The sequence below is a fragment of the Vanellus vanellus genome (assembly GCF_965231255.1).
Source record: "Vanellus vanellus genome assembly, chromosome: 11".
NCBI lineage: Eukaryota > Metazoa > Chordata > Aves > Charadriiformes > Charadriidae > Vanellus > Vanellus vanellus.
The window spans coordinates 15,819,312-15,846,766 of NC_138916.1; the positions used below are offsets into that span (position 1 = coordinate 15,819,312).

The 27,455-nt window shown below is 42.8% G+C and overlaps 1 protein-coding gene across 3 annotated transcripts in view; it reads right to left on the bottom strand.

Moving 5' to 3' along the window:
• Positions 1 to 22,438, bottom strand: part of ZFAND6 (zinc finger AN1-type containing 6) — a 38,507-nt gene extending 16,069 nt beyond the window's left edge. The window contains exons 1-2 of one of the 3 annotated variants that reach the window (XM_082489053.1): positions 22,370 to 22,438; positions 19,363 to 19,455 (exon numbers count right to left, since the gene is read on the bottom strand). The gene's annotated coding sequence lies outside the window, so the exon portion shown is untranslated. The other 2 variants (XM_082489054.1, XM_082489056.1) reach the window with 2 other exon arrangements.
• Between the last annotated feature and the right edge of the window lie 5,017 nt (positions 22,439 to 27,455).

The window sequence follows — 27,455 nt, forward strand, 5'->3', positions numbered from 1 at the left end:
TCCCCATCTCAGCAAATATGAACAGCAAGAGATCATTGAACAGATGTTTTGGGGGAGGGAAGACCTCCCCTCACCCCAGTGCTTGGCTCAGCTTCAGATGATTTTTGTTTCAAAACTGTCCATAATTCCTCACACAGGAAGATCTGTAGTATCGCTGAGCCCAATCATCCCATAAGGCAGTAATGGTGGGCTGTCACTGAAATTGCACCCTTGGAAGTGCTGTGAAAGGGGTGAGCCTGCTCCCACAGCCCGGGCCCCCGCTGCGTGGCCCCACCCCTTCCTTGACTCACATCAGCTCCTCCGTCTGATGGGGAAAACCAGGAATATTTATTCTGATGGCCTGAAGAACTTGCTGACAGAAGATCAACTCTAGAGAACTGACATGCAGTGCAAAGAAAGGGACAAGGCTAAAAATAAGACAACCCTTTTCAGGGGCAGCTAGTCCTTGCTGAGCATCAAGCCTAGGGTAAAACAGACCCGATCTGTAGTTTCAAGTTGGTCTCCTAGCTTGGCTTCAGCACAAAACTTGAAGCAACTTCACAGCTGAAGTGATAGCAAGGTCCTGGGATCAATCAGCTACAGGTATGATCCACTTGGTTTGAGGTGTCACAAAACAAATGTGGAGCTTGTACAGCTGCTGGAAAGACCTCTGGGCTCTGCCTGTTCCCCCTGAGCTGTGCTTGCAACGTGTTCATAGGGTCATCCTCTTACCCTGAATGCAAAATTGATTCATCTTAAAGAAAGAAAACAACCAAATTCTTTACAATATTTTAAGCACGTCCCCTGCCTTGCCTGACAGTATAGTTGTATAACCAGTTGTACAAGCGCTAATGAGAAGGAAGCATAGTAGAGGGAAGGGCAAGAGCCTTAAACAACCCCCGAACACAACCCCAGAACAACTACTTTGTTGAACCTTATGGAACAAATGGCCTCTTTTTTATTACATAAAAATTGCCAAGCTTAAGATGAAATTACCTTTTATAACCTTCTTCTCAATTTAAAAATATTTATGGTTGCTAGAAGCATGGCAGCACACAGCTCTGCAGACTAAGTCCTTCTTTTCCTACAAATTTGGTGTAGGAAACCCATTCCTGTTACTCCTGTCACACGCAACTTTGTGCATCTACAAGGCCTGCTTACTGCTGCTACAGGTCCTACCATTCCCCCCTCACCAGTGCACATCCTCAGAGTAAGTTATTCTCTGTACCGAGCAACAACCACAATAAATCGTATAAAGGCCATGCTTGATTAGAAAATGTATATAGAGCTGAAGGTGTGGAAACACCAAAGCAGGGTAAGTCTTTTGGACAGCAGGTTCCACGGGAAAAGAGCCACCTCTTCCAATACTCTGCAAAGCAAGTAAGAAAATACATGTGTATATCCCTTCTCCACAGAGCAGGCACCATGAGACTGGTCTTTTTTCCCCTCCTTCTTTTCATTTTAATTAAAATGTTTATATGCTCCTAGTTTCAAATAACTGATACCCTAGCTTTATAGGCTTCAAACGTTAATCAGTAAGATCAGAGAAAGCAGCATTTAGCAGAATTAAACACACAGGGTTTAGGCATAATCTCTTTTTCCCCCCCACTCTCAAAAAGAAAAAAAAGAGTCCCGCACAGAAGCCAGCCTTCTCTTCATCTGTCCTCCCCAAAGAAAAGGGTCTCTTGAATTCTAGTTGTCGTCATACTTCAAGTTGCGGTAGGGAAAGTGAACAGATCCTCACATCCACTACCCCAGCTGAAGTACAGTCCTGTGCTCTGCAAACACTCCTAAAAATTCATGACTTGTATGAGAAGGATCCCTCCCAAATGCTAACACTGAAGCAGAAGAGACCACCCAAACAGCATTCTGCTTCAGCTGCAGCACCAAACCAGGCAGTTTGAATGATACTGATGCCAGTTTTGAAAATGCTTCTCAAAGAGAAAGCAGAGCATTTAGTGTAACCGACTCTCTTCACTGTCAAAGATCAACGCGTTGACAGATTTCAGCTGACACTCACCTCAAAGGATGAATCCAATTTTTAACACTGATTAAAATATTCCCTCCTCCATCATAATCACCTTTATAATGAAGCAGTTCAGCGATGATTTAAGTAGCACCAGTACTAATGGTCATTTTCCCTTTGTGCTAATGAAGCCAGAAGACATCAAAAGTGGTGATTTGTGCTGCTTGAACATATAATGCTTCACCCCAGGCACAAATAAAAACAAGATATGAAGTTGCACTGTCAAAAATACATTTCATTTTAAAGCATGTACTGGTATGGATATCTGATACCACTTGTATCACATGCATGAAAAGGCGTGTTGGTACAAAAAACAATAGGAAATGCATTCCACTATAGGCTTATCAAAACAAATGGCAAATAAAGGCCTAAAAGCAGAGCTCTGTTGAATCTTGCTGCAGAAGTTACCAGAGCACTGGCTGTGCTCGAGGATAACGCTTCACAGCAGAATTTGCAGAGACGCAGCTGCTGAGGTGTCCTGCTGGAAGCAGGACACTACTCAGGGTATAAAGCACTAAACTCACAAATTAGCAGCAAGTTACAGAATGGTCCTGTTCTCTTTTACTCTGTTGCTCTCTCCCAAAAGGCCCCAATTTACATTCACTGAGCAGTCATTTGTAGCTGCTTTAAGGCATTACCACGTCCCAGCAACTTGCTATGGAGCCAAGAAGAACTGGCAGATTTGAATAGGGGCCTCAGCCATCACAGTTCAGCCCAGCTTGCTGGTTACAGTCAGACATGTCATTCCATCTACAGCTCACCCTGGCTAAAACACTACAGCTGGTTCAGATTTGCCAGCATAGCTACATGTGTAGTTACACTCTGACCCAGTTTCATCAGAATGCTTTGAGTTAAAAAAAGTGAATATGGTTAAGGACCAACTGCAAGCAGATCTGTAAGGGCAGTGACCTCTTTGTTCCTGTAGCAGCAGAACACACAGCTGCTGCATTTTTCAAAACACAGGAGTTATCCAACTTTCTCAGCACCAAGAGAATCCATGCATTTTAAAAGCTTCCAATTCATTGCAGTAGGCCTCCAGTTTTCTTCCTGCTCACAACTAGTTTTAAGTTGCAATTTGAACTACTGAAGCAGAATTTATATAATGACTTAATATCAACAACAAAATATCCAAGCTAGTGACCAAAGACTTACATAAGATGTTCTCTCAACTCACTTGACAAGTCGTCCAATATCTACTTATGTTCCAGTCTATTCCTGTTGAACAGCTTTTTATTTTTATTTCATGCGTAGACTTATTTTAGGCTAAAATGAAGCACTTACATTTCTGCTAGCACTGCTAGCAGAAACTTCACAAAAAGATGGAAAGTATTACAAAAGTATTGTCTTCACTCCTAATTCAAGTTTAAATCCTTGAATTAAAATATAAATAAAATTTGGACCCCCAAGAAAGCTACATTCCCTGTAGAGTGTAAATCCCAGATTTAAGATGGGAGGAAGACTGCGAAAGAATCACACTGAGGGGGAAAAAAAGAGCCCCAAGCATGAGAGAAAGTGCAATCTCAGAAGTGGCAGATGGACAGAAAAGAGAGAGTTGAGGTCTTAGGAAGGGCAGGAACATCAGCAACTTTCACAACTAATCTGAGCCAGAATATCATACTACCAATGTTACATCATTATACAACCCAGGAACACTTGGTATAGACAAAGCCTCTAGTGTGCATTGCTAACTACAGCTGTCTGCTCTTGTACTCAAGGTTACATGAGGAACAAGAGAACATTTCACTACAACCTCTTCACTCTTACTAGGCAAGAACAAAGACGCACAGATTCTATACTGGTATCAAGAAGATCACTGATAATAAGGATTCAGCTTTCTATGCTTGTCTGCATGCACTATTAATAGATGTTACTTTGAAACTGTAATTGCTACTTGTGGCCACGCTCAACCTTTGCAAAGTACGGATTACTAGAATCAAAGATTAACTTCTGTAAAGCAGGGTACCTCAGAAACTCTCATTCACCTCATGCAAATGCATCAAATTACTTCCAGTGACCACTTAAAGTCTACAAACAAAAACCGGAAGCATAAACGAGTTTTTCTTATTTAATTTCCAATCTTTTTAGTACAGTCACTTTACCAAATAAGGGGCAATTCCATGAAGTTCACTAGTCTACTGATTAATCCTAAAAAAATAACAAGCAATGTTAACAGGTACATTTTATCAACTAGTAGGAGGAATCACATTTTGTTTACATGGTATTTCAAAGAGGCAGAGTACACACAAAAGGAGTTTCATGAAAGTGTTGGAATTCCAGAAAGCTGCTACACAGAGCTACCAGCTTTAACTACATGTTGGTGAGGTTTTTGGGGGAATGACCACTACTTCATGCTGGAACATCTGGTAATTGCTGCAGCACTTAAAATGCTCGCATCACACTACAAAATGCAGTACTTTTTATACAGCCTTCAAGAATTTTCCTCCTATTTATCATATATTTCAACTTGAGCCTAAAGCAGCAAGATACAACTCAAAACACCAAGGATTACCATTTTTAGTACATTTAAGCATGTACATTTGGACTTCTTAGTAGTTCAAGACTAGCACTGCAGCACCACTACAATTAAGCTCTTGTATATGACAGTACCCAATATTTTCTGAAATTCAAAGAAACATCATATTTTTTTCTCTGACTTAGAAAACTTAGTAACCTCTTATTCACTTCTTATTCCCCAGTAGCACAATACATTCATCGGCAATCCCAGTTAATCCAGGAAGCTCCAGCCCAGGGAAGTACGTAGATGCTTTCAGACAGACCACCACTAGCATGTTCTAAGTTTCCATCTCCTTCAGTGATGACTATCAGAAAATCTAAGCTGACAAAGCTGCCCTTTTGGAGAGGTCAACCCGAATGCAAGTGGAAAAAAAAAACAAAAAACAAACAAAAAAAAAAACAACAAAAAAACAAACCCCAAAACAAAACCCCCACACACCACAAAAGTCATTTCTTGGTTCAAGAGGAAAAAAATAAAAAGCAAATAACCCTTGGAGCTGGATGTGCTTGTTTACAGCAAGACACAACAGGGACCTTCAATAAAGATAACTAGTTAAACATTAAAAGCAGTGACAGCAACATAGTAACTATAGCTGTTCTGTACAAAGTAAAGACAATTTCTGAGTGAATTACAGACCAAGAAAAGCGTAGATGAGAAAAGAGCACGTCACGTGTTTCTGGAAGCTGTTTTTTTTATTGGTATCTCTGGAAGAGTCATGGTGAGAGAAGCACAAGATGCATATCTGAGGAATGCAGACAGGACACTCGCCAGCCACCCCACTGGGCATACTGTCCTACCCAAAGCACTGCATGTCCGTACACAAGCCAGAGAAGAGACTGAAGCATTTTTCTCCAAAAACGTGAGGTTGTACTTACTCAGTTTAGCCTACCCAGATCACCCAAGATTTAAGGCTAGAGGCAGGCAGGCTCAGCAGGTCCAGTTTTGGAAGATGGCTGTCTCTATGACAATGCTGCCACAGAAACCATACATGAAGTTACACTTGTGATAGTACATGCAACTGCTAATAAAAGAGCATACTTTTAGGTAGTGCTTGCTCTGGCGTTTCTGCTCAAGAGGAATAAAGATTCAGGAGTTACACCCATTAGAAAAATCAAACCACCTCAGTAATTACTTGTCAGCAGTCAGCTACGTCAACTCGCACAAACCACAGTTTCCCTCATGTGTAGCTGAACCGGTGTCGAGCTGCACTCGTTGCAGATACTACTTGAGGAGCCCTTTTCTTTCGTCTAGAGGTTGTGGTATCCCATAGCTGTACTTTGGCATTAATGTGCCTAAGCCAAAGACTGTAGGAATCCTCAAGTTGCTCTCCATATTTCTATAAATAGAATATTTATATATTATTTATAGAATAAATATTCTATAAATATTCTATTTATAGAATAGCCCTATAAATAAATTTAGACCTTACTTGAAATCTGTCAGATAAGAAATGCCTTCTTTTAAAATGCTCTATAAAAGATAAGAAAGCTACTCTGAAACAGACAAGACAAGGCTACATTCTGCTTTCTTTGGCATCATATATTGAAGTCAGCCATTTCAGAAATCGGAGGTTGTGTAAAATTGGAATCAGGAGATTCCAAAATTCTCTACATTCCCTTAAGATACCAGACCAATGTTTAAGGGATGCAGGAGGGCAACTCCATAAACTATCTTTGATGCTACATTTTAAAACAGGTTTGGCTTTACAAACTGATGAAAAATAATCTGTAAGAAGGATTCAAACACTTACAAGATTACCCATATAATTACTGGAAGAATTGATATAGATTCAGTAATCGCTTCTTTTGAGCTTCAATGAATAAGTAATCTTCTCTCAATACAGCATAAGTTTCACTTATTTTAAGCATATCAAACCCAGAAGAGATAAAAGCCGCTTTAACACGAGTTCCCAAAATAGACAGCTTCTTGTTAACAAAACACCTGTTGCTGAGAACTGACAGTAAGCACAAAACACATAATTTGTTTTTGTAAACAGCCCTATGTAGCATTTTAATTGGCTTATAATGCTACAGTTCTACGTGGGCCTAATGCTAAGGGAGGTCCTGCTCTATTATCAGGTGTTCCCAGCTGTTAATAAATAAAACCATCATCATCATCATTTCTGGCTAGGGCATCTTGAATTCAACTTAACTTCCAAGAACATTGTGATTATCGTGCATGATGTGTTGCTCTATTTAGAATTATGCACTATGTCTAATTTAAGTGTTCAAAATTATACAATACCCTTACTGTGGTCTGATGGGGAGCTCAACCTAAAGCTAAAGCCTGACCAAACAAAGAGGGTATTTGAGGACAAGTTTTTGGGAGAAGAGGTATAAGTATGATGTTCCCTGTGGCAAAGCTGCATTCCTCATCTTTTGCAATGCACTTAAATTTAGCCAAGGGACTCAAAGGTGCTACTTTGTTTCAACCCTAGGGGGTTTTGTTTGGTTTGTTGTTTCTTTTTTTTTTTCCTTAGTTATTATTTCAATCACTGGGGAAGACAGCTTACATGCTCCCAAACAAGTTACTGGATGTCTAAATATTATAATCTATCACCCTGCACAAAGCATAGGAAAATATTACACAGCTGATCAGCAGCCACCATGGGCAACTGATACTTACCCATCACTTACTATACTGTCAACTTTCACTGAAGATACGAACACACCAACTCACTGGTCACAATATAAAGTTTTGCATCTTCCCTTAGTTCCCTCTTCACTGTCACCTTACACCTTGCAGCGTTTCAGGCACTGTAAACGTCCAAGTGAAACAAATATACATGCATCCAATATATATTTATATGCAACCAACGCAATTATTTCACAATACATGTAATTTGGGGCTTTAGATACTTCAGCCATAGTGTTGCTGGGCCAGGAACTGATCTACTTTGAAGACTTCATTCTTCAAAATCTGGATTGGTTCTGTACCTGGTTTATGGCACAGTGTACAGCTCTATGGGAAAACAGTCAAGGCTAACCATGCTCTGCAACAAGAAAGTGGAACTACCCACTTAGTATTGGAACTGAACTCTAAGCTATAGCCGCAGTCACAGTGTATGCCAAGGAACAATGCAAGCTGCCCACATCACCAAGAGGTCATGGTGCAAATTAAGTATGAGTTGCCTTGTGTCAGCCTTAACTATCCGCAATAGTGTCAGACTAATAGATAAGTGGCCAAGGAATGATCAGAAATTTGCACAATGTAAAACACCCTCCTTTCTGAAGGTCTCCAAAACTACACCACTTGCTCAGATGGAGAGGTCGTTACACTGTTTAGGAAAAGCTTAAAATCTATTGGAAGAAACTTGATTGAGGACAACTGGCATTCTTCCCACTGCCATCATGGAACAGAAAATAGCGTTTTTTTATATTTCTTTCCTAAGCCCATACAGAACAGACTGCACATATTTCAGTTTCTCAACTGACAAGAAAGCCAGAGCTGACAGCTTTCGAGTATAAGTCTGCATTGCAAACATTGTGCTTTAATCACCAGGGCATCCTTTTTACCTAATACTCCAGGTACAACTCTGCAACCTGCCTTTCTGATAACCAAGTGTGCTGTTCATTCTGTTTTCAGACCAGATTCAGCCATGCGAGCATGCATTTCTAGTACAATGTCTCCCCCACTTACTGTCCAGAACACTTAGATCAGCAAGTCAAGAGCACAATAGCCTAAAAATAGCATGGCTGAATGCCACCATCTCCCCATTTATTACGATGGTACCTTTGTACAGAGTTCTTTCTACAATTCTACATAGAAAAATACAGCCATAAATGGCATTAAGGGAGGGACTTGTATCCAAAAGGGTCAAGCTGTTTAGTGCCATGGGATTCCCCTTTTTTCCTCAAGCCACACAAACAGAAACTGGCATTTTTAGAAGCATTTTGAACAATAACTCTTTAAGTGCATCTGACTTCTTTTTATCCTCTTGCCATAATACAGATCGACACATGACAGAGTAACAGCACTTTCTAGAGAAAAGAATATTCATGATATAAAGGAGAAGTAGACAAACATAAAAAATGCAAGCCAGATCTCTTTTCAATTATTGTGCTTGGCACATTAAAGCCTGTATCACACTTTAGAACGGACGAAGAAGCAACAAAATCTGCTCACAAGATATTGAACCTCAACTGTCAGCAAGGTGTGGCTTTCTATCACAATGCTAATTCCGTTCCATTCACAAACACCAGCCAATGGGGCTACTACCAGGAAACAATGGAAAAAGAGCACAATATATTCCCTTTTAAAATGGTATAAGGTCAGAAACAAGAGGGAGATCTACAAGACCAGTGCCCTTCAGCTTGGCCTAAAGATGCATTCACAGGCACCACAGCTTCAGCTGCTGCATTACGCTAGGCTAATTCCGCAAGTACTATGTCCTTGCTATGGTTTGAAAAACAAAAGGCCAATGCCCTAACACTGTCTCCCAGAAATCTCTTCTGTCTCACACTCCTTTTGTGAAGACAAAAAAAACCCCACACCACTGTTGAAGAGTATTTGTATCCCTTACATTAAAAATCATTGATTTTAGCCCATAACCCTGGGTTTCAGGAGAAGACTGTCCCATTTTAACAACTAACTTGGCACTGCTTAAGTAAACCCAGCACCACTGCAACGTGCATTTTACACTGCATATGCCACCCCCTGTAAATTCACCAAATGGAGCTATCAGGCCATACAAAGAAGTTTCAATAAACGCTTCATCTCAGGTCTTGACAGTCTGAGAAATTAAGGTGTCAGAGCTGCAGCAAGGACAGAGGTATTCCTCAACAGAGCAGACTTGATATTTCAAGCATTCTGATTGTGCAGTGGGGGATCTGAGGCAGACAATAGAAGGATAACTAGGTGGCAACTAATCAGGGATTTATTTATATAGAGAATGACTAGGTATAAACTTAAGACCACAGGTCACAGTCACATTATGACTTTGCAGAATAACAAGCTAATTCTTGCAGTAAGAGAGACCGCAGTTAACAGTCAAAAGTTTAAAAAACACCAAGTTAGAGAAAAGCAAATGCAGGAAAGAACACAATCAACTAAGCGACCAGAGAGTTAAATTAGATATTTTTTGTTGTTGTTTTTACAAAAAAAAAAATTTAAACCCAGTCAACTACTGCATTGCTATGCACAGGAATTTTAAAATGCAATCAAAGCACTAAGCCAAGTTTGACTAGACTTATTAGGAAGGCAAAAAATTCATACACAACTGACAGGCCAGTCCACAACAAATCAAATAATCCTTGATCCCAAAACTAGTCTCAGCCCCTGCATGGTTTGTCACACTCAGCTGACAACTTGTTTGTTATGTAACTAATAATACACTTACCCTGACCTATCGTTACTAATGCTGCCTTCCTCCTCTCCCAGGATACTTCAAACAAACCTCGTGAAAATACACTGATATTCAAAACAACCCTATTGAGCAATTCTGAAGACTCTTCCCTAAAAAAAAAAAAAAAAAGAAACCCCACAGTTTCAGGTAAGTCCTTCCATATTGCCACAACTATTTTTTTTTCCTCCTTTTTTGCAGGTTAGTAATCAAGTGGGTTTGATATCATAAAACACTACAATAACTACTTTTCTAGTTACTTTTCACCAGGCCAGTAACGTTTGTTTGATAACTAATTCTAACTAATACCTACAAAATCACTTTATTCAAGGACTTAACACCAATATCCACCAGTACGTCATACTAGCATGATATTTAGACAGCATAATCCCAACATCAGAAGTCTGGTGAAGTTCACTCCGAAAACTCTCCTTTATCAGCAAGAAAAGCTACCCTATAAGCTTCCTGATTCTGGAGGAGCCAGGCAGGAAGAACAATCTCCAAACGTTTCAGTTTAACACTCAAAACACAGCCACTTCTTTTGCCCCTGCCTTGATAATAGTGCAGATTCCAATGCAAGGTCATTCTGTTGCACAGACAACATTCTGCTTCACGATAATGTTACATTAAGGCCTTGATTCTATATAAGATTTTAGAAAAATATTTTAAATTCATACAGCGGGTAGTAGAGAAACAATTTTATCCTTCTTTGCAGTCTCATATCTCCCCTGCCACCCTATCCTCAAAACCAGCATGATCAACAACTCATTAAATGCTTTGTTCTGACAAACTAACTCAAAGACAGTCTTTTGTATAAAAAAGCATGGATATGCCCAATTTAGGTACAGAAATTCTACATTTTTGCCTGCAGAATTGGTCGTTCTCTCTTGCCTCTCACCTCCAAATATAACTTAAAACCTTAAGTGGAAAATACCTGCCTTCCCCAGGCAATATTCTGCTTTCATCAGCCCAATTTTATTCAACGGCACACACACAAGAACTGTCTAGCCTCCTGCCTTGTTCAAGCTAATGGTGAAAACTTCAGTCCTTGTTAAAAAAAAAAAAAAAATTAAAAAAATCACATCCAATGCAAAACATTTAAACAAGCTGAAAGCACCTCACCTCTGTCCTCAAAATTACTGCTATTAAGCTCCCATTCCAATTTGCTTATTAAGTTTATATTTGTTTCCCTAATCCTTCACAGAGATAAAAATGCATTAGCATCATGAATCACAGGACACACCAGTGGAGTGTTGTCTTAAACCCTGGGCTAGTTAAACTGTTCAGGTGGTTGCCAGGGCCTGCCAAGTCAGCCACACTGTTTACAGTTTAGTTCTCCAGATACAGGATTATTATTGTGTTTCAGACTGACAAATACCATATCCTGAAGGTTAGAGTCCTGTGATACAAATACATCCTGACAGGCCAGAATGGCTGAGCAGGGGTGGTCTTCAGCATGGAGACAGTTTCGGCTTCTGCAAGATTGCTGAACCATTCAGTTAAAGGAAGAGCTGTGCATTTAATAGAACTGCTGCTTAAGATGGAGCTATTTTTAGGAAATACTCAAATGCAATAGTTCATTTGTCTAAGTAATACTCAAATGATTGTCTTCAGTTGATCTAAATGGAGCAGAAGATGGATCGAGTTAGGATTTAACTCGGTTTATCTCTTAATGCATAATTTAATAGCCAAAAAAGTTATTTTACAAATAAAAACAATTCAGTTTCTGTCAACAACTGGAGAATGATCAAGACGACACAACTTGATCAAGGAGATGTGATTTTTACACTGTCAAAGCTTTGTTTTTGCTAATCTCCATTTAGCTCAAAAGCCCTATAAACACAGTTGGAAGAAGGGATCTGTTAAAAATACATCACCCCACCCCTTCAATTAAGGGCTGAGAAGCTTATGACACATCTGAGACATCCAACAAGAACAGGGAAGAAGGACTTAATGTTCCTAATATTTCTAAAGGTAAAAAAAAAAAAATAAGCAGGTTTAAAAATCCCAAACGTTTCATGCCTCTCTTAAATGGATTTTGAAGCAAGAACAGATCCAAGCTATTTTTTATTCCTTTGTAGGTCATGTGTAATTAACTGCTTATTTTCACAAAACCTTATTACAGCATAAACATCACTGGCCAGATCATCTGCCCCACCCAGACTGAGCTCCACACCACAGGAGGCCAACTATCTCCGTGAGGAGCCCCTGTATCTGCAGGAGAGGGCTGTCCCTCCAGTACCAACCACCCCTGCAACTGCACAGCTGCAATAATCAACAGGTCCCGAGCTCACCCCTTCACCACGTTTTCCTAGAAACTGCAAGCAAACTAGTTAACAGGCCTAACCCCACGTCTCAAACTACAGGCAGATGTCCCTTTTTGGATGCAGGTGAAACTCTCCAAGGTGACATTATTCTTCTCCCCCACTCCCTTCTGCCTTGCCACACAGCAATTAGCAGAAATGATCACTAAACCACTCGGGAAATAGGGGGAGGAAGAGAAGGGGAAAAGAGCCAGTTGGGTTGGCTCGAGCCACTAATTTAAAACAATTTAAGCTAGCCTAGTTGGCTTTGCCTCCAGTGCTCACACGACCCACTCTGCTGGAGGAGCAGCAGGAGGCCCCTGTGCATAGTAGAGGGCACTCAACAAACAGGGATCTGAAGCCCACGTCGCTGTTTGTAGGATGCCCTCCCTAAGGCTCCGGGTATGTTTTACAGAGATCATCCCACAGGAGGCACGCAGCCTTCTCCAAGTAGTATTAAACAGAACCAGAGCACAGGGCTGCCATCCCAGCACATGGTGGGCCACCCACTTCACGACACTGGGAAGTACCACCAGCAGTCAGTGGACCAGAGAGCACAGATCCCCTTTGCCCTGTAAACAGGGGACATAAAATTCGGTCCTGCATTTTGTATGCAGGTTTACAATCACTCTTAAGAATCTCTTATTCATATCAGAGATGTATCTTCCATCCTGGCACAAGAAGCAGACACATAAATCCCACAGCACACAACACATTCACAGTGTTTAAGATCTGCAGATGGAGCATGTGCAGGAGAAGGTTTTATGAACAAGAAGTGCTGGAACAACCAATCGTCGTGCAGGGACAACATGGGTCCTGCCAGCGACGGCTTTGAATGCAGGCAAGAAACATTTGCTGTAGCCTGAATACAGAAGTTGTACAGCTGTGCCAGCAAAGTGGTATGTTTATCCTTTAGGGCAGATTTGCTTTCTACAAACAGCCTGCATTAGAATTGTATACATGTGGTGAGAGAGTTGAACATTTCACTTCTGTGTTGAATAAACCAGGAAAATTGGTCCCAGATAACACATCTTTCCTAACTAAATTGGGGGGCAGAAGGGACCCAAGAAGAGTGGCTACTTACTCATCAAGCAATATGAACCATGTTGCCTCATGTATTCAGCTTTTTTACTGTTATAAGCAAAACCAGCTACTGGCTAAACATAGTATTGAATAGTACACAAATATTTAAGTTTGCTTCCTTTTGTTTAAGCAAGTCTAATACACATACTTGTAAGTTTATAGAAATTATAGCAAACTATACTATTCTTCTTGCCCTAACCTGAGGCATCTGATCTAGCCACTCAGTCTAGGCCTAACATCACTTGTAAGTCAAGAAATGAATCAAAATCCAGGTATTTAAACACTTACATATCCCAGTCTAAGTATCTCCCCCAACACATGAGATCTGGCCCACCTCTCAGCTAAAAGACCATATACAGTCGCTGCTCATTTTAAAGTAGTATTTCCAGGGTTTAAATACAATCTAGAACATTTAAAAAAATGCTACAAACAGATAGCAAGAGTGAATTAGTAATTCAGACCTATAAGCCACTGGAGCATGGCAAGATGCCAGTGTGTCAAGACGCTGACATACATAAAAGTAATCCATACCCAGCATTTTGGGAGAAAACAAAATGGCTCAATGTAAAACTGAAAGAATGAGGTATACTTTAATAATCACACTTGTTTACATTAAGTAAAGGCCTAAGCAATTGCTTTCCACTGTCATTTGGAAGATTGTTGCTCAATTTTCACATCCATTCTTCTATCATCTTGACTAATCATGGAAAACCCATCAAACTCCCTAGATTCAACAAGTATTAGGGCCACAAGTATATCTTTCTGATTCCCAGGAGCAGCTGTATATAGACACAAGTGTTTTTATGAAAAACAGGAAATATTTAGAGAAGAAAATATATTCACCACTCTGAAAGCATTGTTCTGTACGTGCCTCATCTAACATACTTGTCAAAGATACAGAAAGGATGACAATTAAAAGTCTTCATTCTCATTAGAAACCCCCTGCTTCCTGACTCAACACTTCCTGCTCTCCTCCCTGTCACCCTATCCCATGCCACCCATGGCAAATCAGACTTTTCCTGTTCCTGAAGACCTTTCAGATGCAGAAAGTGTCGCTAAAAATACCATATGATAAAGCTGGTACAGAAACTGGAAATAATCTTCCCTCAAAGAAAACACCTGCTATGCTCAGGCAATAGAGGATTCAAAAGAGATTCTGACCAATTCCAAAGAAAAAAAATCTCCTCCCCCCACCTTTTTTTTTTTTGGCTAGAAGGGTAGTAGGCTGCACCACAGGGCAATAACACATAATTTTCCTGCCTATGTTTGTAATCAGAGCTCTGACAGACCCAGATACTCTGCAAAACTAATTAAAAAAGAAGAGAAAAATGGTAATGCTTTACATAATTTTTACATATCTTTGTTCTAAATGCTAAAGACCTGTGAGACATTCATCTCGTCAAGAACAAATATACAGACAACAGCACAGCAGTCTTCAGTGATACAACAAAAGGCAATTTAAGACAAATGACTTAGAGCAAATGCTATCACTGAATAATCCCACAGCAGCTGTCATAATTCGTTAGCTCAAATCTCATCAGCATCAGAGAAGTTAGAGTTAAAATCGAGCTCTCTTCCTGTAACATTGTGTAACTCCAAACCAGCAGCATTATCCTCGCTATTTTAGAATTAACGTTTCTCCTTAAGATAAGGTGGAACGACTCGATCCTTCCACGCGAAAAAACACCCTGGTGCAAGCCAACAGATGACAAAAGAAACTCGGTCAAGTTTGAGCCCCTCAACACCTTATTTCCTGTCTAAAGAGCCCTTTTGTTCTGCTTCCCTGCATAAATGTTAATATTCTGCCACCATTAGAAAACGAAACAATGAAGAAAAAGCCCCACGCACATGAACTCCACTGCCCCAGAGGGAGAAACAACGCCACACGACGCGATTAGAACCGGAAAATTCCTACCAACAAAATCTCCACAATTTGCTGTTTGCTTCACCCCAGATTAACTTCACTTGAAGCTGTACTTCGGCGCAACCTAGCATGGACGCGGAGCCCCGCCTCCCCCCTCCCTATTGGCTGAGGCCAAGAAGCCCCGCCCCGCCAGCCAGGCTCCGCTCCCCGATTGGCGGAGCGGCGTATCCATTATTTAAAGAACTTTTCCTTGCTAGCAGGTTAGGCTGAGCAGGTTAGAACACCCTGGGCAAGCTGGTTCTTAAAGGGACAGGACCCCGCTCCCGGCTGTGACAAACTACCACCCCCGGCGACGCGGCGCCCCGAGGGAGCTCCAGCGACAGCCCCAGCGGGCGGGCGGCCACCCACACCCCCCCGCCCAGCCCCCGAGCACCGCTGCCGGGGGAGGCGGGGCGGGGGGGGGGGCCAGCCCGGTCAGCGCAGGGTTCCGGAGCCGGGCGGGCGGAGGGGAGCGCCGGGCGCGCTGGGAACGCTTCCCCCGCCGCAGCTACACAAGGGCCGCTGGCGCTACTCGCAGGGTACGGTGCGTGGGCTGTGAGCCCATCCACTCCTGAAGAGCGGCCGGAGTCGCCCGGGGAAGCCGGGCAGGCTCTATAAATCGGTAACCCCGGCTCAAAAGCCGCTGGGCTGCCCGTCCCCGAGGCTCCTCCGCCCGTGTCAAGCATGAGTCAGCAGGAGAGGAGCTCCGTAGAAGGCGACCGGCTCCATCTCGCAGGGTACCATGGCTTCTGCCAGAAACTTTTCCTGCTTATTCAGGCTTCGCTCGACTGAACGCATTTGCAAGACGCCGTTCACGTTCTGACAATCAACGGCGTTTCTCACAGCCCAGCTTCCTTCACACCAGGCAAAAACCTGCCGTTGAGATTAAAAGTGTTTCTTTTTCCCCCAGTGTAAAGACTGATGCGGTTCCCTACCCGTCTACCGAGTGAAAAGCCTGGAACGCACAAGAAGAGCAACAAACACAACAAAGCTTAATAAATACTTCACAACTGCAGATACAACACCTTGTTTGAGAAAAACCTTGCCCCGTTCCGAACGCGCAACAGAGCCAGAACACGGCCCGCGTCCCTCCTGCACCCACCAGGTACCATCACAGCTAAATGAAACTTACCTGGTTAGCAAGGCTGCCTTATATACAACATTTTCACACGTTTAGTGTAAAATAATTAAAAATATTAAGCTAGAGGAAGATAGAGCACTTGTCAGCATAAGCACTTTTGGGCTGGTTTTGTACAGGGGAAAAAAAAATAAAAAAAGAACAACTCCTCCGTGTTTCTGGCTCTTACCACCTTTCCCCCATCCAGCACTGGAGCAGCCTGCCCTCCCCTGCTTCACCTACCGCCTGTAGCACAAAATGGGTATCTGTTTTAACTTTCCTAATGCAGGTTAATCAAATCCAAAACAGTTTAACATACTGCTTTACTGCAAATACCACCCAACCTCAGGAAAATATTAACAGCTAAGTACTCCCTTGCGCTGTGATACATACACCAGAAGAGCATAAAAACCACCTTAAGGACATTTAATTCCTCTAAAACAGTCAAATAGCACATTTTCTGCTACCTTTATTTCAGAGCAATCTATCACACCACAAATCCAAATAGGACTGAAAAGCAGCAATTTGTACAGCTGTAAGTTAATAAGTATGAAACACTACAAGAACGGAATTAACAAGATTTACATAACTTCCCCTACAGAACCTAAAATATAAGCAGAAAGAACTAGACCTTAACCCCTGCACCTTAATTCAGTGCCCTGCAAGCATCAGTACTGCTAGAAGTTAATCAAGTCCCCTGAGGGTAACTGTGAGGCCACACTAACATGACACTTTTTTTGACCAAAAGTTATCTAAGCAATCAAAACGAAGAACATAGTTCATGCAAATAAAACATACCAGTGAAGCGTCTTCTAAGTATCTCAGTAACCAGCCTTGGAAAGCTTCAATTTAGGGCACATTAACTCATTAACTTTAGGCCCATAAAACAACAGCAGAAGTCACAACTCTTACCAAAGTGCCTAGTACTGGAAGAGGACATGAAAACCCCACAGAAATTTAGCCACCTCGCAACTCCAACAGTGATGGAAAAATAATTTTTATCATCAAACATCCCACACTTGAGCTATACTTCTGTTACGCAGGCAGCAAGCAGCTCCTTATCACTACAAGGGAGAAGTTTCATCCCTTCTTCTCCCCTCCTTTCCCCTCCCAGCCATGCAGTCCGGCCCACTCCCTTAGCCCAGCTCTGGTGCTGATCAGACCCTTCCATCTGCCTCAGAGTCACTGATCTGGCAGAAGTTTGGTCAGCTTCTGATAAGCAAGAACATGGCTTACCCAGAACATAAGGGCAATGGCAAAGCAGATTCTCCTCCATTCAGCACTGTGACCTCCCAGATCTGCTTACCTCATCTCATTAAAAAACAGAACAACAAAAAACAACAAAAAACAAACCACACACTAAAAGAGCCCACAGAACACAAAAATATCTTACTAAGAATGCCCCAAGAATAATTTGCTATCCTCACATAAGATAAAAAAAAAAAATAATAAAAATCTATGAAGTGGGGTATTGAAGTTAGATTCACAGTTGACCCCACCTGACTGGACTAGAAATCATGGGTAAACACATCTGTACCTAGATGTTGGAAATCCAGACACAGAAAATTGCTATTCAAGTTATGATCCCATGCTGAAGGAGACCTAGTAAAACTAAACATTAAAAAGCCTAATTTATAAGCTCAGTTTGTGCACATAAGCCACCTATTTTCCCTGTGTATGCACACACATTTTGCAGAAAACACAGAGGCACTATTTTAAGGTCCAGGCTCAAGTTATGCCTTTGCTACTCTTACAATAACTGTAGGAATGCAAAACAAAAATAGCAGATTGCAGTGCAAGTACATTAAACAGGGAAGCTTTGACAGCAGTGTAAAAAAGATTCAGTTTGCTGCCACTGAACTTTGCACCGAGGACAGTAACAAGAGAAAGCACCTGACTCTCATTTGACTATTGTAATCATGGAACAGCTAAAAGCCCATTTGTTCTGCAATCTTACACACACAGAAGACAGCAAGTTTGGAGGACTTGACAGCTCAAGAGATCAAGACCAGAGCCTTTCATCTTTAAGTCACCAGTTCAAACAGAGACCAGAATAGTAGCGATCAAAAGCTACATGTGATGGCTGTTCGGGGATTAGATGAAGAGATGGTTACTCACTGCCCAGTTCCCAACAGATCAGTGTGAATCACAAGAGCTTTCTTCACAATTTTGCACCTGTTTTTCACAGTCTTGAATACAGTATACCTCCTGAATTCTGTACACGTTAATAAGTAGCAAAGCAACTGAACTGCTGCGTACACATACTGAACTTGTATTGTAGGAAAGGACTTTACCCTCTGGTTGTCAATTATGTCAGCACTACAGCATGTGCCGAATTTTTTATTTATTATTTTTAAACAATTATAGCTCTGTCTTTTAGCTTTTGTATTATTAGAGACAGCTTTAAAAGTAATATTTAGCTTCCCATTCCTTTCTCACCCTCAGATGCCGCAATCCTGTTCAAATACAACAGTTCTCAACCTTTCTGTGAAAGATATTCTTGCAAATACAACAATATAAGAAGTACATTAGTATAGGAGCTTCAGAACTTTGACATTCGAGAAATGATTTTGAGACATTAGTAATCGTTTTTTAATCAATCCTAAACAACATCAACTTCATGAGAGCCATGTCTACGTAAGGACAGGCGAAAAAAAAATTCCCTGTGCAATGAAAAGAAACATTGCTTTTTGTATTCTTATACATTCTTCAATACATTCGTGTGTAGTTTCTAGAAAGTTAACTAGCAATAGCTCCTTTCCAGCCTGACTTTAGTTTTAAGAGTCTGTAAAAGTACCTGGAATTTCCAGGCAGGATAGGCGAGATGAAAACAAGTTCAGAGTGTATGTTGACTGAAGGTTCCGGAGTGCAGGTTCATTGTCCTGCTACGAACACCACTACCAAAAACAATCTTCTACACAACCCCAGCAACACATAGTTGCATAGTTCTCAGTAGTGTATTGCTTCCCAAGAATGAAGTTGCTGATGAAAAGCCAAGGTCCTAGAAACTTCAGTATCCTTAGGAAGAACTACGGAGGCCCTCGCACACAAAGAATTCAACTTGCTATTCCAGGAGTCTAAAGAGAGCAACATACCAGACTGATGAGAGTTCAGTAATCTTGAAGAACTTTGAAATTTATCTTGCTGCTTTCAATCCAAGATGTGCTGCTGCACTGCAATAATCAAATCTGGAAACAACAAAAAGGTGCATGTGATAAATACTGGGTCTTGATCAGAGCGGACTGGCTAGCTGTCTGGACAGCAGTACAGATGCACCAGACAAACACACTCCCCTGGAAGTTTTAGCAGCTATCTCAAACCATCCAAAGCTTAGCTACACAGAGAACTTACTAAGTTCATCCATATGTTAAATTCCCATTGCTTCCTTCTATGTAGGGAATAAGCCATTAAGCGAATCGCCTCTTCCCGCTTATCTCCTGGCCTATAAAGCTGCACATCCTTAACAGGCCTCAATCACTCTCAGCAGTTGCTATGTTGGTTTGGGGTTTTTTTGTTGTTGTTGTTTTTTATTTGGGGTTTTGTTTTTAAAACCAAGACATGGAATTATATCTTGTACAGCTGTACCACCGAGGACCCCAGTGATAGATGGCCACATCACTCACTTCAGAGTCCTTGAGAAAGGATCCAGACACTTAGAAAGACTTTTCCTTGACATCAGATATCTCTTGGGTGAAAAAAAAAATAAAAATAATAGTTTGTATTGAATTTGGCATGCTCCAAGTACATTTATACATAATCTGTAATATTCTTTCCAACTTAAATCGAGTATCTTGAATCCAAGTCATAGCCCATTAGGTATTCAAAATAAATAAATAAATAAAATAGCTGCATAGCTATTAGCTGCCAAGAAAATGGAGCCAGAAGTTTGTATACTTACAATTTTCTCAGAAATCAGACTGATTAATATAGCTGTTACAAAAGGACACACTTTCAAAGAAACAGGGATTACCTTTATCTGTAACCATGGCAACTTTTCAGTAGTTTGTGTTAATCCTACTCTCCTTCTGATAACTTGCCACTATCTCTTTCAAGCTATTTGTATAAGGTTTTGAATGTGCCATCTGAGACTATAAAGTAACAAGAAGTTGAAATGTAAACTTACATTCTTAGATCACACTTAGAAATATATTATGTAACATACAACACTGTTCATTTTTGCCATAAATTCATGATTAGTCGAGAAGCAAATTTATTTTAGTCCTGTTATTATTTTAACATGATTCATAGTTTTGTAAAACAAAAAATATTTTAAGAGGTATCCTACAAAATACATACAGGAGATAGAGAAGAGGTTTTTCACCACTGAAGAAACTATCTGGAAAGTAGTAAACCCAAGGAATTATGCCACTGGTATGTCATAGACTTTGATATTCAGTATCATACGGGACAAAAATCCTCCCAAAACACACTGTTATTTTGGCCTGAACAAATATATGACAGATCTGAGAAGAGCCAGTCCCCTTGCTATAGATTAGGTGATAATTAATATAAAGAACAAGTGTAGGTACCTCAGCACTAGATAACCCAATCAGGCACAAACATATACAAGTTAAAGGAGAGACAGGAAAGAGACTAAGGAAAGAATTTACATATTTGCTTCCTCAATTGTTGCATTACCGTCATCCACAGTTCAGACTCTGTGAAAGAAACTATTTCAGATGACATCAGACAAACAAAATCATTTTCTTGGAAGCAGGAGGAAGAGAATAGTTTCTTCTTTATTCCCCCCCCCCCCCCCAAGTTCATAGGGCAGCTTACCAAGCTGCACCCTTCTGTCCTCAGTGTACACAGACAGTTTGGCACAGTTAAGATGTGAGCACAGATCCTCAGAAGAATGAAAGAAACTCGGCAAGCTCTTTACTCCCTGTAACTCTTATGCAATGACATCTATTATAGGACAAGTCTGGACAAACATCCAGGGAATGGACTTCAGAACACAACGGTGCACTTTAAGTTAGTCCACACAGGGGAAGAAGTAACTACCGCCGGTTTTGCCGAATGCCCCCACATTACATCAGCACATTGGGTGGAAGCTTCTGTATTTCGTTGTTGTTGCCATTGTTGTTGGCGTAAGATAATTAGTGCTTTTTATTTTTTAAGATTCCCCTGTTCTAACATCCTGTGGAAACAAGAGTGGACGTTCGCACCCCTTATCTATCACTCCAGGCTTTTTGCCCAGCCTAGAAGGAGGTAAGTTTGGTTAAATTTCGCAGGGTTCCTCAGTGAACACCAGAGCAACAACAAAAAGAACTTTCCATAGAATAAAACCCAACGGGATGACCGACTGTGTAGGCTTAAGCCCCTGGATTCATTGGGAGGGTGCCACAACACAAACGGCACGCTGCTTCCTGAACGGTCCTGTCCCCAAAACAACCCAAACGGCTGCACTGAACTTACCCGAGGAGCCGACACCCATTACTGACGGGCGGCAGCCACCGCCAGCCCCGGCCCGGGCGAGGGGGGGAAGGCCTCTCCCCCCCCCCCGCCTCCCCCAAGTTCAAGTCCGATCCCCACAGCAGCTGGCCGACCCCGCCGGCCGGGGAGGCCGACCCCGCCGGCTCTGCCCCCCGCCTCTCCCAGCCAAACTAAAATAACTCCGGGGCCGGGGAGGGAGAGAGACGGGAAGGGCGGCGGGGGGGAGGGGGGGCGGGCGCAGGGCTGGCGGCGCGCCGCGGACCGGCAGGCTGCCTCTCCCCTTCCACCCAAGGACACGAGTACAAACACCTCTGCCCTGGGATGGCTCCTGCGCACGCAGCGGGGAGCTGCCCGGCGCGGGGGGAGGAAGGGGAACGAGGGGGAAGGAGGAAGGAACGACCAAAAAAGGCAGAAAAAGAGCCCCGGGGCCCTGGGCCCAGCCCGGCTCCACCGCCGCCCCGCAGCCCCGGGCCCGCCGGGAGCGGGGGTCTGCGGGGAATCGGCGGGGGAGGATGGGGGAACCCTCCCCTCAGCGCCCCCGCCGCTTCCCCAGGGGCGAGCGGGCGGCCGCCGCCCCACCTGCCCCGCGGCGGAGAGGGGTCGCCGGCCCCTCAGCCCGTCCGTCCGCCAACCCGCCGCCCCCCGGCCCAGCCGCGCTGCCCTCACCTGCCTCCGGGCCCGCCGCGTCCCGCCGCCGCCCGCCCGGCCCCGCCTGGCCCCGTTCGCTCCTCACCAAACTTTTTTTTCCCTTTCTCCGTGTTTCGTTGCCCTCAGAGTGACGCGGGCGGGCGCTGATTGGCGGAGCCGGGGGAGGGCGGCCGCCAGGAGGTGGAGGAGGCGGTGCTACGGCCCGCGACTAATTATTACAAGGGGACGGCGGCGACGTGAACCACAATATGCTCTTTAAAGGGACAGCGGCCTGTCCCGTGTTTCTCCCCCCAGCTCACGAGTGACCTGAGGCGAACGGAGGGGTGGGAGCGGGGCAGCGCCCGGGGGGGGGCGAACAGGCAGCAGCTGTCATCATGGGGCAGGTTGAGCAGGCGGGCGAGGGGCTCGGCCGGCGCCTGGGGACGGGGGCTGCACCCCTCAGGCTGGGGGCCGGGGCCTGCGGTGGCCGTTGGGGGTCAGCCCGTGAGGAGATGGCCCCCCTCACACCCGCGCGGCCTCTCGGCACGTCGTCGTCCACACTTCTCCCTCCCCAAATAAATTAATTTTGCTGTAAAAATCCTGTGTAGCTGCCTGCTGCCTTCCCTTTTGCCCGGGCGGGGGGGTGCGGGGTGGGGGGGGGTGGGTTTTTTAAACCCGTGAAGCAATGAAGGTTTCCTGTCAGAGCGGGTTTCCTCGGGTGGGCTCAGGGCGGCTCTGTGGAGGGCTGTTCATCATCTTGCTGGTCACCGGCTTTACATCCCCTGTACAAAGGCAGCCGTGGATCTTGAATCTCTTGTTATCTACAATACATCACATGACTTGTTTCTGTTTTCGGTTTTGGTTTTTTTTTTTTTTTTTTTTCTTTCTCATTGTGGGGCTCTGAGGCAATACACCACAGATGGTTTTTATACTGAACGTTTTCACCTCGCGCCCCCTATACAGTCTCACCTAATGTCACAAGCAGCTGCAAACCATACCATGAAGGAAGGTTTTAAAGGTGAGATTTAAGGATGATGAGCGACTTGGTGGCTGGAAGCAGACAGGAAGGGAGGACTGGATGCCAGAGAGATGAAACAAGCCAAATAAAAGAGGAATTTTATCTGTGGATAGCGGAGAGGAGCAGCCCAAGACTGTAGGAGCTGCCAGGAGGTGAGCTGAGTTTGTGAAGAGTTTTGGAGAATGGGAAAAAAAAAAAAAGTGAGCAGTTGTGAAGCTGAAGGGAAGCCAGAGAAGCTGAGGACGGGTAAAAGATGTTCCCATTTCCTTGGGGAACAGGAACAGATTTAAAATTTTTTTGTCTTTTTTTGAGGAGAGGAACTCAAGACTATCCTAAGGAAGGCATCGCAAAAGACCACATGAAGATTTCAGCAAAGATAAAGTCCAAGCACAGATCTTCCATTGGTACGAGCTCACTATTGCCAATGTTGGGAGCCGATAGGTAGATCCACAAACCTGGCAAAAGCACTTAATGGGAAGAAGGCCCCTAATTCTTTTTTGTTTTGAGTATCTGAGCTTGGATCAACACCAGAAAATGCTGGTGCAACCAGCATGGAAGTGCTAACATAGCTTTACAGCTATTTTGGTAGAGATTATTCACTCTTGGCTGTCTTCGCTGATGCAATAAGTCTTCCAAATGCCAGGTTGCATGAACAGAAGATGACCTGCATTGCATGTGGGTATCACAGCATTCCCCACAACGTTATTTGGAGCGCTTTCATGGTCTTGGCAGTAATCATAAGGAGCTGTGGGGAGTGATGATCACATTGCTCCAAGCCTCTCCATGATCATCTTTTTTTATGTATGATTTTTTAAAACCTTAAATTCCCTTTGGTTCATCTCGGACTGCTTTCTTTGTGCCAGGTTCCATCTCATCATTAGAAATATAGATGCAGAATAGCAGGGTGGAACATTCACAGTGTCTGTTTAGAAAAAGGCCAACTGATTCTTTTGCAGTTGCGAGCAACCAGCACAACAGCTGGCAGTACAGCAGCAGGAATAAAAAGGGAAATGCAAACAGCAAGCAAGACGGACACCTCCTGCCAGGAGTTATTGACCAGCAACACATGGTGGAACAAATGTTAAGTTATGGCATCAAATGTCAAAGGGGGGGCAGCAGAATGTTCAGATGTGATCTTGCTCAAGTTGCTTATGAAGCTTGTCAGTTTTCTGATGTGCCAAAATGAGAAAAGTCAGTTACAATAATGCTGGAGTTAGTAGATTGCTTGAAGCATTCAGAATCGACATATTTGGTATGGTCAGAAGCTGTCACAACTCAAAAGAGGCAAACAACTGGGAAATGGGGAACACAAAGTTTTATGTAATTTGCAGAAAAAGGGCCAGCAGTCAAACTGTCTCTGAGGGAGAAAATTCATAAACACGATGGCCAGGCTTATTCTTGGGGTAGAATAAAGGATGCAGTTAAAAATTGAATGTACATCTTAATCCACTGTAAATGTATGACATAATATTGAAGAAATAGTGTTCAATTTTATCATTTGAGGACCTCAAGACTGGTAGGCTAAAAAACCTTGCTGAACTCAAGTAGGATAAGGAAGAGAAGGGCATCCTTGACTCTGAAAGGGTCAGAAATCAGCGAAAGAAGATGGGAAGTCAAAAGGCACCCTGAGCCAGCAGATGAAAAGAAGCCTGTTTTCTGTAGGCCACTGCAGATGAGTTAAGAGGCTATTCATCCACCTTAAATTGATAGGAATAGTTTTGATTTTTAAGAGTACACAAATATTCAGCAGGACATAGGACCACCAGAAGCATGTGGAGCTTGATATGCAATGGGATGTTTATCTTCATGGAGAAATTTTGTTCTACCAGGCCTGATTTTGCTTCAACAGAGCAGTCAAAAAGAAGCTTCAGACGATTAAGTAGGGGATCCTGGTACAAGCTGAAACACCCGGGAGGGAGGTGAAAGGTTGCCCAGCTGTGCCGGTTATTTGGTGATGTATGGCAAAATGGAACCACCAGTGAACATTACTCCCTCATTTATAAACACTGAAACAGTGTTTAATCTCCTTAACCTGCATTATTTAGATCTGCCTGTCATATTTTAAGGCACCCATCACCTTGATGCTAAGCACAACTTATTTTCGTGTCTTTAAAGGCCATCTATTCATATACCTCTTTAGAAAACATTGGCAGAAATATTCTGAAAGGAGTTTCTTCTAAATTTTGCTCGCTTCTCCCAAATCCATTTAATCTATCTGATAGCACAGAGGACCTTTTTATTTGGTTCCTTTTATGTTTGCTTCTGCTAGAGTAGCTTGTTATTTCTTTTGGTAAAGCTTTAGAAATCACTTGAGGAATCTTAGTAATGTATTCATTTTGAGGTAGATTTCTCTTCAGAGCTGGTAAATAGAAAGTCTCTTCTTCACTTCAGTGGGCTTTGGATCAGGTGTTTAGTGCTAACATCATTTCAGTTCTTCTAATCTAGTTGTTTGAGGCCCAGCATGCAGCCCCTGAGACTGCTGAGATTTTCACTGTAGGCTTTAATGAGAGCAGAATCAGACCCTCCTTCCCGAGAGGCAGCATATAAAAATCCAAAAGAAATAAGCACAAGACTTTCTTGAAGAACTGAGTCTTAATTTTGATTTTATTTGATTCTGAATCTCACTGGATTTTTTTCCACAGCCACTTTGACCTCTGTTCTACGTCTTATCCTAAGAGGATGAGCTGGAGTTTCAGTTACCCAGGCCTACTGGAAATTGTGCCCAGCAGTCATTTGGCAGTGGCCTTTCAGGAGTAGCAATGCCAGCTCTCTATTGCAATGCCCACATTCAGAGATCTGTAGAATTAGAGTCCAAATTCTGCTTGCCCAGAACACCACTGACTTCAAGGGGATTGTAGGATTTTAGCCAAGAGCAGAAATTGGCCCAGTATCTTTTCAGATTCCCTCATGCTTCTGTTTATATGATGTTATCATCAAGAACTAACAGCATGTTTCATGCCGCATTTTACTTTTAAATTACATAAAGTATATTTACTGTGCCGATGCTACATAGTTCGCAAGAAAGATGCACATATGGAAATGAAAAAAACACTGATTACCATTAGGATTCCCAGCTTTCAGCATTCATTTTCCAAAACAACCCAGGGACTATTTCTTATCAAAAAAATGCACAATTGAAATCCCATTTCTTGAATTTATATATGGCATTCTGGAGTCTTACTCATCAAGCATGCTATGAAAATGGTCAGAATAAATAAAAAAAGCTTCATAATGTACAAAAAGCTCAATACTCTGCTTTTACTTTCTCTATACTGGTTTCCCAGTCAGAGAGATGAGTCCATCCCTGAAAATACATGTTTTTCTGCCTCTCAAGGGGTGGGAGAAGAGAAGGAGATCTGGGGAAAGCTGAGTGATCACCAAGGACAACAGGTAAAAGCAGACATAAAGGTTGAGAACAAATGGATCAATACTGTAAAGACAGGCACGCGGGATGCCAGGCGGAGCATGTGGGACAATGCCTGAAAGCATCCGAGTGGCCAGTGGAGGCAGGTCGGTGCTGCCCTGCCCAGACTCATGGCACCCGCTTCCGAGTCAGCAGCTCGTGGATATTCTTGGAGCTGCAAAAGGGACCTGAGAGCAAACTAGCTGCTCAGTGTCTTTCTTGAGCAGGGAGCAGCGTAGGATGGAGGTCCTCCACAGAGCAGAGCTCCAGTTTGGTTCTAGTCAGAGCTACCGGGCTGCTCAGCATCTTTCAAAATGAGGCAGACTGTTTTGCCACATAGTTACAAATCTGGGAGCTTCCTTCTAGATAGCTTTGTTTAGAAATTTGGGCTGGGGCCTTTTAAAGCCTTAACAACTCCCTACTTAAGCTTTTAATATCCACTTTAAACAGTTCATTGAGCATGGCCTGGTATTCAGGAGGACAGCGTGCCATTGTCAGCCAATGAGTAACTTTAGGCAAGAAATTATTTTGTACCTCTGTGCTTTTTCTTGTCCTGCATCTGCTCTATGTTGATAGTAAAGTCTTTCAGGGAAGGAGTGGTTCATGCTATGTGTGTCTAGTCATTAACTCAGTGAACTTCAGTCCCACTGAGAGCCCCTCTGTGCTCCTCGATCCTACCCGTAACAGTAGTGTCTTAACACGTC